Source organism: Cavia porcellus, unplaced genomic scaffold (assembly GCF_034190915.1).
Source record: "Cavia porcellus strain 051 isolate PalLab524CR breed Dunkin Hartley unplaced genomic scaffold, mCavPor4.1 scaffold_1, whole genome shotgun sequence".
Taxonomy (NCBI): Eukaryota; Metazoa; Chordata; class Mammalia; order Rodentia; family Caviidae; genus Cavia; species Cavia porcellus.
The window spans coordinates 134835437-134851840 of NW_026947484.1; the positions used below are offsets into that span (position 1 = coordinate 134835437).

General features: G+C 38.9%; 1 pseudogene; it reads right to left on the bottom strand.

The window, feature by feature from the left end:
• Nucleotides 1–12936: 12936 nt before the first annotated feature.
• Nucleotides 12937–15644, bottom strand: LOC100730588 (epidermal growth factor receptor substrate 15-like; annotated as a pseudogene).
• Between the last annotated feature and the right edge of the window lie 760 nt (nucleotides 15645–16404).

A 16404-nucleotide genomic window follows, 5' to 3' on the forward strand; every position in this document is an offset into this window, starting at 1 on the left:
TCCATAGTAGTTCATAGCAATATTAAAGCGATAGTGAGGGGAAAACAGATGTTGATGATGCTCTGTTACAAATTATCTCATCCCACTTGACTTTTCTTGCTTTCTAGCACCCTGACAGGTTCCCACTCTGGGATCTGTATTTTTCTCCTCCATCTGAGAGCTCTCCTGGAAACCACTAAGACATGTTTGTAGGGCTGGTGAGGAACATGATTGGAAAGCTGGAGCAGGGGAGTTAACATCTCAGGAGGCGGCCATCAACTAGCGTGATGGCATTTATCAGTACACCTTTTGGTAGTGTTTCTCACTGCCCTGTCTCACTCCCTGATTACTCTGTTTTTTGTTTTGGGGGAGTTTGTTTGTTTGTTTGTTTCATGATACTGAGGAGGTCCTTCATACCTTGCTATACTCCCAGTCTTTAAATTTTTAAGTTTTGAGATGGCTTCTCTGTCTTAGTCACTTTCTAATTGCTGAGACATAATACCTGACACCTGCAATTTAAAGAAGGCGAGCTTTATTTCGTCTCACTGTTTCAATCCATGATTGGCTGCCTCCAAGGCAGAAACAGGAATCAGAGAGAGAAGGAAGGAACTTGAAACAAGAACATACCTGTGGTGGTTAGTTGATAATTGTCAATTTAGATAGAGAATGCTCAGGTGAATCGAGTCAGCATGGTTCTAGACAGAAAGACCCACTTTAAGGAGGATTGTTTTCAGAATGATATAAAAGGAGAATGTGAAAGGAAGATTTCAGCTCGTTTTCCTTGGAAGAGCTTTGTTGTGGCTGATTTTTGTTGGTCTGATAGTATGCATGGGATTGCAGTGGCAAGCAGAAACACCAAAATAACACCCAGGACATGGAGGCAGATTTATTTAACGTTACATGGCACCTACAGGGAATCAATTGTCCCTCAAAATGTCAGGGCCCCAAGGCCCAGGAAGGGAGAGTTTTATGTTGTTGAAAGGGGAAGTATAGAGGTAGAGCACCTGGATGTCTTTGATTGGGTCTTACAATACGCATCTCAGTGACCAGCTGTTTCTAAGAGACAGATGCAACTGAAACTGCAACAGGAATTGTCACATGGGAAACTAACAGACTGGCTGGGGGATCATTGTCTGATACAGAATAATTTCAATTCCTTTGCCCTTATTTAAGCATTTATGAACTAGTATGTGGTCTCTTTTGGAGAACTCCCATGTGCAGCTAAGAAGAATGTGTATTGTGACGTTGTAGAGTAGAACGCTCTGTAGACATCTACTAAGTCCATTTATCCCAAAGTTTGATTTAATTCTAATATTTCATTGTTGGTTTTTTTGTCTAATTGATCTATTTGTGACATTGGGGTGTTGAGATACCCCATTACAATTGTATTAGTGCTTATTTGAATTTTCATGTCATTTAATATTTGTTTTATATTATCGGTACTCTAGTAATTGGTATATACATATTTATGACTGTTATCTCTTCCTCTTGGATTGTTCCCTTTACAAAGATGTAGAGATCTTCTTTGTCCCAATCAGTATTGAGTTTAAATCTATTTTGTCTGCAAATAGAGTAACTACCCCTTTCTTTTTCTGGTTTCCTATCACATGGAGTATTGTTTTCCATCCTTTCACCTTTTGTCTATGAAATTCTTTTTGAATTAAATGTGTTTCTTGTATGTGGCATACGTTGGATCTTGCTTCTTGATTCATTCTGTCAGTCTGTGTCTTTTGATTGGTGAATTGAGGTCATTAATATTGATGGTTAAAACACATGTGTTGACTTATCCTTGTCATGTTATTTTCCTATTGTTGGTTCCCATTTTTCCCTTCTGTTTAATAGTTTGCCTTGCCTGGTGGATTCATGCTGTTGGGGTCATGGTATTGTAATCCTCGTTATCTCTTTCTGGAATGTATTTCTAGAATGCTATCCTTGACTCGAGGGTTCATGTTAATAAGTCTGCTGTGATTCTGATGGACTTTCCCTTATAGGTGATTTGTTTCTTTAACAGATTTTCCTGTTCTGCTCTTGTGTTGAATCTTGGCTATTACATGCCTTACTGTAGATTTTTTTTGGATAATGGATAATTGGAATCCTATATGACTCACTTGTCTGTATGTGAAATACTTTTTCCTTGCCAGGGAAGTTTTCTGCCATTACATCTGTGAACAGTTTTTTTAAAATGTCATTTGCATTATCTTCTGCTTTTTCATTGACTCTGATCAGTCTTATGCTATTCTTCTTTGCATTATCAATAGATTTGGGTTGATTTTTCATGATCCCTTGCTATTTTGAAGAAACCTAATTGCATTACTGTCTTCTGTATCTGAGATTCTGTCCTCATGGTGGCTTATCCTGCTGTATATACTTTCAATGGAATTTTTAATCTCTTTGAATCTGTTTCATGGATTCCACTTTTCCTACATTGGATGTTCATGATTTCCATCATTTTCTTAAGCTCCTTTTTTTTTAATATGTGTCTGCTCTAGAGTCACTAAGCATATGTTTCATTATGATCAGCATCTCTGTAGTTACCAGATAACTCACTTCTGATTTGACTTTTTCTAGAGTCTCATTCATTTGCTTTATTACTGCTGCTGTTACTACTTCAGATAGTCCAGGTGGGTGGCTTCATAACTGTTCTACCTCCTTATCCCCCAGGTTTGCCTTTGGTGAGCTGTATATCTGGGGTTGCCACTTGCTTAAGTGTCTTATCATTTTGTATTTTTAAATTTAATTCTTGTGTTTCTGCTTGTAAATTGTTTATGGTGAGTAGATTTATTGCTGGCATTTAGAACTTTAACAAAATGACTATTTTTAAGAGGTGTCTCCCAGGTGTAGCTGGCTTTTGGCTCTTGAGTCTGTTGCAAGATCCTACCTCTTCAACTTATTGGAGATGAGAAGCTTCTGCTTACTTGGCCCAGCTCCTGGTTCTTTGACAATGACCTATATTAATTTTTAGGACCCTAAGGCAATCTCAGTCTTGGTATACCAGAAGGGATAGCTGATTAGAATAATTAGATTACTTTGACTTAAGTGGTACAATGAACAATAACCGTAGCATCTAACACAGCCTGGAATATGAAACTGAGGTAACTAGTAATTTGCTACCTTTAACCATATGAACTAGATTTGTGGTTAAATAACAAAATCTAAAATTAACCAGAAAATTATATACAGCAAATAAGTTCTCAATATGGCAATTTGCCATATTGAGGAGAAAACTTAAAAGGGTGAAAAATAGAGAAACAAAGGAAAAGGAAGAGATTAGAAGCAAGGTTGGAGGGCAAAGGAGGGTCACACAAACTTTGGGACACTGGTGAAGAAGATAGGTAAACAGAAAGGGTAGAAATAAAAACTACAGAAGAACAGAAAAACAAGAAGCCTAAGACTAGAAACAATGTTCACATTCATACAAAAACAAGAATAAAAAACCAAAGAAAAACAGGCAAAAATAAGACAAGAGCAAAATGTTGGTTGTGGTGGTACATATCTGTAATCCTAGCACTCAGGAGCACAGCCAGGAGGATTGCTGAGAGTTTGAGGCCAGCTTGGGCTACATAGTGAGTTAAAGGCCAGCCTGAACTATGTAGCAAGACCCTGTCTTAATAGAGAGAGAGCAAGAGAAAGATCTACTTTAAGGTGTGTCTCTGCCACCACTGGTAGACAGACAACATGGGCAGACAGAGTACAGATCTGCTTTGATCAATCCCAGCAAGCCAACATCAGCTCTGTAGTGAGGTACTTGATAATCCCAGTGAGCCTGCACCCTTGTTTGCACTGAAGTTCAGGCTGATCAACAGCTGTGAGACTGGAACCAGACCTGCTCAGCCTATAGCAGTTCCCATACTCTCTGTGGGCTTGAACTTGGCTGGAGATCACTAGGTAGATCCAACAGCCACTTAGAGTCCCAAACTCAAGATGGCTCCCAGCCAATCATTCTCTCTTGAGGGAAGTCCAAATGGGAACAACTCAATAGCCACTACAGTCCTCTGTGCCTACCACTCAGCTCCACTGGTGTACTTGTCTGTGGAGGTCTCTGGGGTCACCAGCAATAACCATGCATCTGCAGTTTCAAGCCACTCCTCCCTAACAATGAGTCTGGGCTCAAGGAGAAAGTGCTGCCTGTGTCCTCATTTTTCATTGACGTTTCTCTCTTTGCTCTCCCTTGGGCTTCAGTTCTCTCTTCAGATCCTTCCTGGTTCCCAGTGATCCACTTTCATCCTTCTTTTCTTCCTTATGTTGCTGTATTCCAGAGCCTGAACAGCAGATCTTGCAGAAGCTGTTTCGCTACTTCTTACCACTCAGTCACATTCCTGGAAGTATGTATTTTTTTTATTAAAGCATTTTTGTTTTGGTTTGGTATTCTGTATCAGGAATTGAACTTAGAACCTCATGCTTGCCAGGCAGGTGCTTGTGCCACTGAGCTATATCCCCAGGTACTGGTGCATTTTTGTTGAATAGAATGACTTAAATTTTACTGAAAAACATTGATTTCTTTTACTTCCTTTTTCATCATTTCAGATAATTTAGCTGTTTGACTTTTGATCTTCTAGACCTCAAATCCCCATGGATTGGCTTCCTGGGAATTGAGAATTTTGGGAGGCATTTTATTGTCTTGTTTTCTCATGTTTCTATTATAGCCAAAAATGCCCTCTTAAAGCTGGTATACTTGAATTTCTGTTAGTTTTGTTACTTCTGTTCCTTAGAAATGGCTGGTCACTGTGATACATAGCTGGTCACTAAGAGGCATATCATAAGAACCAATCAAAGACAGTCAAGTAGTCTACTTCTGTGTACTTCCTGCTTGCAAACTTCATATTTAGCCCTTGGCTACCAGAGACTACGGCCTGTCATTTTTATAAGAATTGATTCCTTGTCAGTGCCTACTGACAAGGGGTAAATCTTGACTCCAAATCCTGGGTATCATTTTGGTGTTTCTGTTTACTATAGCATCTGTGTGTTGATTAGGAAGACTGACAAAGTCAGCCTCTTTGGTCATGGTCATGGCCCTCATGAATGGAACAAAAACCTCTCCAGGTGCTGAAGGGAAGGTCTGGAAGAAGATTCCTGGCTCCCTGTTTGAGCAGCTCACATTGTCCAAAAGGGGGAAGACATAGACTGCCTGCTTGCCTGCCAGTCTAACCGCTCCTGAGGTTGTGCCACCATTCCTGGCTCTATTCATCTGTAGATGGACATGTAGGATGCTTCCAAGATTTAGCCATTAGAATTGTACTGCTACAGTTGTACTGGGTATGCATGTATCACTTAACATGACTAACTCTTTTGGGAGACACCTAGAAAGAGAGTGCTGGGTCAAACGGAAATTCTAGTTTTAGTGTTGTTGTTTTTTTTTTTTTTTTTTTTTTTTAGGAATATCCATAATGATTTCCATAGTTGTTTAAGTGGTTTATACTCCTGCTAACAATGTAGAAGAGTTCCTTCTTTTCCACAGTTTCACCAGCATTTATTATTTAAGTTCTTAATAGCCATTCTTCTGGGGGTAAGATAGAATCTCAGTGTTGTTTTAGTTTGCATTTCTCTAATGGCCAGCAACATTGAGCTTTTTATATATATTTTTTTTATTTTAAAGAGGATAAAACCCCAAAAAACAAAACAGAATAAAGTCAATCAAAACAAAGCAGTGAAAATCGTAGAACTTCAAAACAGGATAATAAGAAATCAACAATGGCTACCATAGTGTATCTTGCTATCTTCACAACAGTTGTCCATCATCAGACATAGAAAGCCAAACAAAACAAAACAGAATAAAACCAATCAAAACATAACATTGAATAAAACAAAACAACACACTGGAACAAAACAAAGCAGTGAGAGCAATACTACACATTGTTATCTTCAAAATAATTGCTCAGGTTACCAGACACGAGAATAATACAAAACAGTAAAATGAAACAAAACACTGAATATCAAAAACAAGACAGGAGGAAATGCCCCAGAGTTGCCACAATGTGCACTGCCTTCCAAGTGGATGCCCAAAATACCAGCCCCAGGTTTGCAGTCAACCAAAAAAATATAAACATCGAGCTATTCCATTCACCTCACTTGCTATCATCTAAACTTGAGTCCTTCAAGTCAGTGGTTGATGCTTCTGGTTTTTCAACCTGAACACCAGCTGGCTCACAAGAAGGCATGGTTTCTATTCTGCTTGAGTCTCTTCCCGATCTGCATGGCAGAGCCTGCTTCATGGGAAGACATGGTTTCTCTTCTCAATGTGGAAGTTTCTTTTATGTATTTTGTTATGGCTTAACTCTAACCAATGCACCTCCGTCTTGATCTGTATGCGCCGTCTCGATAGGGTTAAGTTTCTAATCCTTGTAAAGGATAAGTTTCAGCTTCTTGTAACTCCCCTCCCCCCTTTCCGCATGTTATTGCTAGAGTGCTGTTCCGGGATAATTAACTCCCCTATCCCATTTCCGCATGTTATTGCAGGTGTGTTGTCCGCAGAGTGGGAGTAGGAAGGCACCAAGAGCTCCAGATGTTATCAGAACTAAGTCAACAACTTTACAGCTTTGTGATTTTTTTTTTTTTTGTCTTTTTCCTTTTTTTATCGGTATCGGGGATCAAACTCACGTCAGCCTGCTTGTAAGGCAGGCGCTTATGCCGCTGAGCTAAATCTCCAGCCCCCAACTTTGTGGTTTTTTAGCCTTAAATATCCCTCCCTTAGTCTGTTAGGCGGCAGTCTCTGGGTTGATTCTGAGAGGGCTGCCTTGCCAGGCCTGGAATAAAGCCTTTGCTCTGAGTTTTCTTAATTTCTTGCTTTCTTGGATTTTATTCTGGGGTCTGAGCTATCTCAATTTATGAACCATTTGCTTTTTAAAAAAATAAACAAAAAACCCCAAAAACAATGATACAGAAGAATTTCAAAACAACATAATAGGAGATTAACAGTGGTTACTATATTGTGTATTGTTATTTTCAAAGTTGTTGCTCAGATTATAAGATACAATCATAAAAAATGATCAAATAATGAAAGCACACTCTTTCTGATGAACTGAGATTAGAATTCAGTTTTTCCTCTGGAAAGTTTATTCATTTCACTTGTCTATTTTTTGATTGGGCCTTTTATTTTGAGGGGAGATCTAATTTCTTGAGTTCTTTAAATTCAAAATGTGTATATTTTAAATTCCAGTCCTCTCAGGAATAGATAGCATTTTCCCCCATTTGTAGGTTGTTTCCTTTGCTGTTCAGAAGCTTTCAAATTTTGTATGATCCTATCAGTTGATTTTTGAAGGTATTTCCTGTGTAACCTTAGATTCATTCAGAACAACTTGCCTGTGGCTATGCTGTCAAGAGTTTTCACCTATTCCATTTTTCAGGAGGCTAAATGTTTTCTGTCTAGGGGGCAGGAAATTCAAAAGTTTCAGGCCATTTAGGCAACTGAGTGACTCAATGAGAGCTGTCTGCAGAGTTGTCTGAAGGGTCACAGTGCTGGAAGAGTATCCTGATGTACAAGCAGCACTTAGGAGACCCCCAAATACAAACTGTGAACCTCAGAGAAAGATGCAAATATAAAGGATATTTAGGGAACAACTGGAGAAATTTAAATGTACTATGTATTAGATATTGGAGCATTATTGTTTATTTTCTTTGGTATGATAAGGCAAGGCAGTTGTAGGAGAGTCCCTATTCTGAGAGGTGTGCTGAATTATTTAAGGGTAAAGTGACATAATATCTGAAAATTACTTCCAAAAACTCAGCAAAAAGTTAATGAAGTAATAAATTATTTTTAAGATGCTTAAAGATTAAAAAACTCATTAGCACACAGTGAATGCAGATGAAGGATATTTTTTAGTTTTTTGGTGATGAGGATGGAACCCAAGGCCTCACACAAGTGCTCTATCACTGAGCTGCATTCCAGCCCTTGAAATGTTTGACAGTATGATAAGCCAGGCTTGGTAGCCCATGCCTACAGTCCCAGAATTCAGAAGTTGCAATAGGACAATGGAAAGTTCAAGGCCAGTCTGGGCTATCCAGTGAGTTCTTGTCTACCAAATGAAATAATGAAAGTAAAAAGTTGAAAAATGCAAATATTATATAGGCACCATATTAACTTGTTGCTTTTGTCGTTTATGTGGAAAAGTGGATACTTGTTAATGCTTTTGTTCAAAACCTTTCAGGCCAGTGTGTCATGTCTTTCCTGCTATATAATGCAGAATTTCAGAGTTTCAATTAAAAGGTTGTTCTACAATCGGTACGTGGCTCAGGGGTATGAATGAGGCCTTGGATTACATAACACACTACATGCTACACACCAAACATACACACATGAAAGCTCATTCTAATCCTATTGAGTGATTTCATTATATTAGGATAGATATGTTTTATACTTTAATGATATGTCTGTATTTACCTAGAGGGGCTGCAATTAATTCTAAGACTCATTTTGTAAAATTCTCAATTTAGGAACGATTTTTACCTCAGAGGAAATCTACCGTGGGAACCAGCTCCCTGGTTCCCAGGTATATGGTTCCTACACTGACTTGGTAATGAGCAGATTCATGTTCAAGTTCAGTTTCACTTTCTCTGGTAATAGCAGTTGACTACTTTTAACTTGTTAAATACTTACAAAATATCTTCCTAAGACATCAGTTCCTTAAATCCTCATCATATACTTTTCCTCTAAAATTTTATTTATTGACAAGTGATACATGAAGCTGTCACCTTTATAAAATATTGAAACATACTGGGCATAGTTGCACATTGCTGTGATCCCAGCCCTTGGGAGGCCGGTGCAGGAGGATTACAAATTCAAGGCCAGCTGGACTACACAGTAGTCTCATCAAACAAACAATGACAAAATGAGGCCCTGGGAAGCTGACAAGAAGCTCAGAGGTAGGAGAAGTAAGAAGACTCCAAAGAGGCTCCCTGCAGTGGTCCTCACCTCCTTGGTAGTCCTGTGAAGGATTAATCTTGCTCAAAGAGAAGCCTGGCCTTTGCCCTTACTTTGGAGAAGCTCTCTAAGCTCTTGAAATGTTCTGCTTGATAGAGTATCTTTGTTTCCCTGGGAGTCTTTGGCCAGCCTGCCAGTCTTTGCTGACAACCTGGTTTCTGATGGAGGCTTTGAACTGTGTAGTGGGGTCTCCAGCTCTGGAAGGGGTAGAGGGTTGGCTATACCAACAGTCAGACATGCCTGTGTGACTGAGGCCCAGGAAAACTTCTGGACACCAAGGCTTAGAAGAGCTTCCCCGACTGGCTGTACTCTGTGGGTGTTGAAACACAGCATGGCCTGGAGATGTGAGAACTGCACGGGAAGCAGACAAATAGATGCTCAGCATTTGGCACATTCCTGGATCCCACCCTGCATGCCTTTGGATGATTTTAATCTGAAACCTTTCTTTTTAATAAACTTCAACTGTAACTATAACAGCTTTCAATGAATTCTGTAAATCTTAGCAAACTGTAAAGTCTGAGGCTATCTCAGCAATTTGCTACTGATGTCAGAAATGAGAGATTTCCAAAATTGGAAATGTCTTGCTTCATTATCTCCTTTTGAGTATTGGATTGACTTGGTTCTAGCAAATAAAATATGACAGAAATTATGATGAAATATATATTGGCAAGACATGGTAGCCCATGCCTATAATCCCACCACTCAGGAAGCTGAGGCAGGACGGTTGCTGTGAGTTTGAGGCCAACCTGGGCTATAAAGTGAGTTAAAGTCCATACTGAACTGCGTAGTGAAATCCTGTCTCAAAAAGAAAAAACAATTTTTAAAAATATATATACATTTGGTGGGTACTGGGGATTAAACCCGGGGAATTCTCATTGACTTCCACCCCCAGTCCTTTTTTACTTCTTATTTTGAGACAGAATCTCACTAAGACACTAAATTGCCCAGGCTGAGCTTAAATTTCCAGTCCTCCTGCCTCAGTATCCTAGAATGGTAGGATTATTACCACACCCAGCTAATAGATGTCATTTCTGAGGTGAGGTTATATATAAACTGGACCTTCTACCTTGGGTGTTTCTCTTGTATTGCTTGCCAAGGAAAATAACAGTTCTCATGTCCTGAAGCAGCCCTGTAGCCCTCTCCATTTCTCTGGGGATCAACAGCCACGTACATGAGCTTGGCAGTGGGTCCATACCCCAGTTTAATCTTCATGGCAGATGGAAGCATTGGAAGATAACTTGACTGCCATTTCCCAAAAAAACAGAAACCAGGGGAATCCTGCTAAGCCACGGCCTAATTCTTTTTTATTGTTTATTGTTACAATTTAGATATACAAAATGATCATGTTCCTCATAGAGATTTTTTTCTGTACATTTCATGATTTCTCTTTTTTCCTCTCAATTCCTTCTCCTCCCTTCAATCCCTTGTCTCCTCTTTATTTACCAAACTTTGTTTCCATTTTATTCTTTTTTTTAATAAACACATCTTTCCACAAAGTTTCCATTTTATTCCTTTCTCATTTTTAATTTTCCATTTCTTCTTTTCCTCCTTCCCCATCCCTAGTTCCTATTTTTGGAACAATTTTTTCCTATTTCACAATACCTATTGTATGCTTTGGTCCTTATGCTTTCAGTTAGTCACACCGGATATTTACACCTGTGTGTACAATTTATTTCACTCAAGAGTGTGATCTCAAAGTGCATCTATTGACCTAAAAATGTGTCAAGTTTATGCTTCTTCAGAGCTGAGTAGTATATCATCCCATCAAAAAAAAAAAAAAACTACAGCTTTTTCATCCATTCATTGGCTGATGGGCATTTGAGTTATTTCTAAATTTAGCTATTACAAACCACACTGCTATAAACCTGGGTGTACATATATATCTCTCTATATAAACATGGGGGTATGATGCTTTTAATTCTTTTGGAAAAATATCTACAAGGGGAATAGCAGGGTCAAATGGAAACACTAATTCTAGTTTTTTGAGGAATCTCTACACTGATTTCCACAGTCATTACACCAGTCTACATGCCCACCAACAGTGAGGATTCCTTTTCCCTGTAGCTCTGCCAGCATTTGTTATTAGTTGATTTCTTGATAATAGCCAATCTTTCAGGAGTAAGATAGAATCTCAGTGTTGTTTTAATCTTCATCTCTCAAATGACCAGTGATGTTGAACATTTTCATATATTTATTTGCCATTTGTACTTCTTTAGAGAAGTGTCTATACATCTTAGATGTCCATTTTTGAACTGGGTCTTTAAATTTTGGAAGGTCTGATTTTTTCAATTCTTTATATGTTCTAGATATTAGTCCTTTGTCCAAGGGACAACTGGCTAAAATTTTTTCCCACTCTACGGGTCTTTTCATTTCTTTATTTTCTTCTTTCTTTTTTTTTTTTTTTTTTCTTCTTTGAGACAGAGACTCACTCTGTAGTTCAGGCTGGCCTTGAGCTCCTTTTGTAGCCCAAGCTGGTCTCAAACTTGCAGTGATCCTCCTGCCTCTCCCAAGTGCTGGGGCTCTAGGAATGTGCCACCACACCTGGCTTGGGTTGTCTTTTGACTTTTTTTTTTTGACATTTTAATGTTTTTATTTAGGAAAATTTGACTCTCAAGTTAAAATGGTTCAACCCAAAGCATTGCTTTTTCAGTGATAGAGTTGATGTATGCAAAAATATTTTTCTTTGTCTCTAAAACCAAATGAAATAGTATTTTTACTGTAAAGACATTGAAAAATGCACGTTAAGGCCATTCATGGACTGCAAGGGAAGAGAACAAAAATTCACCATAAAGCAAACCTTCCCTGTGAATTAGTGCCATGCGTGGGTCACTTGGGGGTACAGCCAGACCGCAGCCTTCTCCCATGAGGCAGCGCCATTCACAGATAGCAGAGGAAGAGAACAAGAACTCACCAAGAAGCAGGCCCTCCCTGTGAATCAGTACCATGTGCAGGCCGCTGGGGCAGGGCAGCCAGATGCCAGCCCTTCTAGCACACAGACAGAGACTTCTTGTGAGCCAAACCTCACCCCATAAGTGACCAGGTGATCCAGAGAAATGCAGGATGTGATGACAGTTAATGAGTTAAAATACAAGTTAATTCTTGTAGTGTTTAATGTTTCACTGACTTTGTAGGTCTAAAACCAGTGGTCTGAACATCTATTCAGAGGATAACAATAAGCAACGTAGCATCTATGGGGAATCTCCTTCTGAAGGTAGTAGCCACTGTTAATTCCCTATTATTTTGTTTTGAAGTCCTGTATCATTTTTATTGTTTTGTTGGTTGGGTTTTATTCTGTTCTGTCTTGTTTGATTTTATTATGTCCAATGGCTTGGGCAGCTATTTCAAAGACAACATATATTGTGGTAGCCATTTCGGATTCACTATTATCTTGTTTTGAAGTCCTTTATTGCATCCATAGTTTTGTTTTTATTGGTTCTATCCTGTTCTTTTTTGTTTGATTTTTTACTATGTCTGAAGATATCTACAGCTATTTTGAAGAGGCATTATGATAACTATTGTTGATTTAATATTGTTTTGAAGTCCTGTGTCACTTACACTGGTTTGTTTTGATTGGCTTTATTCTGTTTTATTTGGTTTTATTCTCTTTAAAATAAAAATTAAAAAAAAACAAAGTAAAAAATTCACTTTAACCTAGCCAGTTTGTACCAATCATAAAAGAAATAGATTCTTTCCTTATCCTCATTCAACCATTCGAAGCAGGAGAGAATACTGAAAACTGGAAAAACTCCACTGGTTCCCATCAGAGTAGCTATAGGTCAAGGCTAGTACAGAGCAAACACAGAAGCTCGGGATCTATGTATAGTGAAGTAGCAGAGGCAGGCAGAAACTCACAATAAATGCACACAGGACAGGGGTCTAGTGAAGCTGTCTCATCTGATTCACAGCTTTTCAAGGAAAGAATAACATGAGACAAATCTGAGTTTTTAAAAACCCAAGACTTTCATCATGGAAAGTCTACAGGAATCTTAAACCCTTTATATTTCCTAGCTCATAAGTAGTTTTGATATACGTGGTAAATAGCATCAATATTCAGAAAAATGAATATTGTATTGTTGACAAAAGACAAGAGAATTCCTCATGCTTCTGAATATCTCAGATTTGCTAAGTGCAATAGCCAGTTTTAAGTCTTCTTGTTCTTTCTGGTTCAGTTGGGCAGGCCTTTGCTCTTACGCTCTCTCACTTTCCCTCTTGGCCCATTCAGTCATATCTTCTTCAGAGGGGTAAGCATTGAAGTTAACAAAATTTCTTAGGTCAGCCTCTTTACTGGCAGTAGTAGAAATAGAGGGGAATGGATCACAACACATATAAGGATCTTTTTATTTGAGGGTATCACACCTTAGGAAGAAAGGATTAAATGAGTCATTCATTTTAAAGGGAACAGAAGAATCCAATTTGTTGACGAGTCTTTTCCCAGGTGGTGGTAGGCAAGGTCTTGTTGGAGTCCCAGTCTTTGGAGGCAGTGCTGGGGGGTACATCTTCATTCTTGACTGATGTTTCCTCAAAAGCATTTTTAGGAATGACACACTGCTGACAGTGCTTAGCATAGCTGAACTAAAAGGATTCTCACCATTGCCCTTTGATAATGTGCTTAAGTCAGCAAATCCATCTCCAAATGATTTGTTTCTGAAAATGGAAGCAAAGAGGTCTGTTGTTGAATCACTTGCTGCGATAAGCACTGTTCCACCAGGAGCAAAAGGATCATTGTGCTTCAGTATTTCTACCAATGCATTATTGCCATTGCTGGGTGCACTGCAAGGGTCAGTACCTGAAGTAGCAAAACGGTCAGTACAAGATTGCCTGAGGAAATAGTCAGATGCAAAGGGATCTGAACCTTTGAAAGGATCACCATCAAATGGGTCTATTTTCCCAAAGGGAGCATCCATGAAAGGATCACTGCCAACAAAAGGACTGGACTGGAAAAAAATCCAAATTTGTATGCAACTGGACCTGTCAGTGAACTTGATTCTATATTAAATGGATCTTTTTTTTGCATGTCTGTCACTGTGAACTTCAGGACAAACTTTTTCATAACAGCTGCAGTCATCATTTCATTTTTATCAGTCACATTAGAAGGTGGTATTTCAGGACTACTTCTTCCTGGAGACTTCCATATAGGCTCAGATTCTAGGCTGCTCTGGCTTTCAGCAGGTTCATTAAGGTTGGTTGCTTCACTGCCATTGGTGCTGAGGCTGCCGTAATCTGTAGCACCATTTATAAGAACACTGTGTGGGATACTGCATCAATTCAATTGATTATTATGATTTTCCAGATCTTTCATTTCCATCAGTCTCATTACATTGAACTGATTTCCTGCCATGATTCTTAAAGGTGCTGTTGAAATGTTTTCAGCTGAGCCTTTTCTGACTCCATTCTCTCCTCCAATTCTGCTGTTTCTTGTAGGTGGCTCAGCTCCTCCCTTTATTTGGACAATTCTTCCTCATAAGTCAAGATCTGTGATTCCTGACTAGTTATTTTGGCTTTCAAAGATGAGATCAACTGGTCCTCCTCAGCAAATTTCTTTCTGACTTCTTAGAGTTGCTCCTTAACTGGGCTTTCTGTTCATCTAGTCCACTGAGGAGTTCCTGTACTTGCTACTTCTGGGCCTGTAGTTTTTGAAGATTGACATTCTTCCCTTGAACTTCATCTCAAAGATCCTGAACCTCATGTCTCCTCTGTTTAACACTATCTCCTTTCTCCTTAAGATCCTTTTCCCTCTTCAGGTCAACTATTTCATAGTTAAATGTATCCACTCCTTAGTAGCAAAGAAATCTGCAACAGATTTGACCCTATGATGCTCTTTGATGGCCAAATTATCTCAGGAGTAAGAATGTGAAAAGGATCAATGCCTTTTATTAACTTTTGATTGATTAAGTGAAAAGCTAAAGCAAACAGATCCTTTGAAAGCTTCCCACAGTCTTTTGCATCACATAATGCCCAGATATGGGCTAATAAGGTAGAAGGGAAACCTGTTATCAGGAAGATTCCATAGACCTCCAATCCAGACACAAATCCATCCCTATCTTTATCTGTTTGCAGGAAGATTTCATCATATTTAGTTTTTTCTGCAGGGGATAGAACCCATGTTTTTCTTTTAGAAGGTGACACCAAAGCTGGAGGCAAGGACGTTGGCACAGGTTCTTTCTCTAGTGCATAATATACCAAAAACATGGCAACTGCAAATTTGTCTCTGTCAAGAATTCTATCATGGTCAATATCACTCGACTCCCAAACTCTTCGAAGGATTTCCACAGGTAATTTAGAGAAACTGGTTTCACTTCATCACCAGCTTAGCTATCAAGAACTGCATCATATTCGGCCTTATCTTCAGATTTTGCAGCCCATGGGAGATGAGTTGAAGAAGCTCCACTGCTTCATAAAGGACTAATGGTACCATGGTACCATGAAATCCTAGTGGAGGAATGGTCACGTTCAAACTACTCAGTGAAACTTCCAGTCTACTCTGGGCATGTGCCACAAGATGCAAAGCAATAAAAAATTTTTGTTTATTCAAGATGCCTTTGCCATCTGTGTCAGTCAAATCCCAAATCTTTCCAAGTATCAAGTCTGGAGGCCATGCTATTTTCAGGAAAGCAGCAGCATCTGAAGCCAATACCCTTCTGGGATTGCCTGTATCAATCTGTCTATAGTACTTTTCATATACCAGATTCCCACTTGAGAACTGAGTTGGGGAGGGTTGGGCTGCCTTGGCCAAGGTGTTTCCATCATGCATGGGATGGGAAGGAAGGAGAATCAGGCAGACACGGGCTCAGACCTGGGATAAGGCGGAGGAAGTGCCATAGGCCTGAAGTGGGCGGGCAGGCCAATGAGTGTACCCCGGAAGGCATCTCACCAAACTTTGGCAACTCTGTCTTTTGACTCTGTTAATAATTTCTTTTACTGTGCAAAAATTTAATAGGATGAGATCCTAGTTGTTTATTCTTTGTGATGTTACCCAAGCAATCAGATTTTTGGTCATGAAATCTTTGCCTACACTTACTTTGTTTTTATTTTGAAGAGAATGAAACTGAAAGAAATGAAACAGAATAGAGATAATCAAAACAAAACAGTGAAGGTGATACAAGACTCCAAAACAAGATAAAAGGAAACTAACAATGGCTACCATGATGCCGCTTGCTATCTTCAAAATAGCTTCCTATAGTATGAGGCATGATAAAATCAAACATAACAGAACAGAATAAAACCAAAACAATGAAAACACAGGACTTCAAAACAAGACAGTAGGAATGCAACAGACTTGTTATCTTGAAAGTAGCTATTTATACCATCAGACATAATAAAATCAAACAAAACAAAATAGAATAGTGAATCAAAACAAAACGTGAATGTGATACAAGGCTTCAAAACAAGATAAAAGGAAATCAATAATGGCTACTATAATGCCTCATGTTATCTTCAGAATAACTGCCAATACCATCAGGCATAATAAAATCAAACAAAACAGAACAGAATAAAATCAATCAAAACAAAAC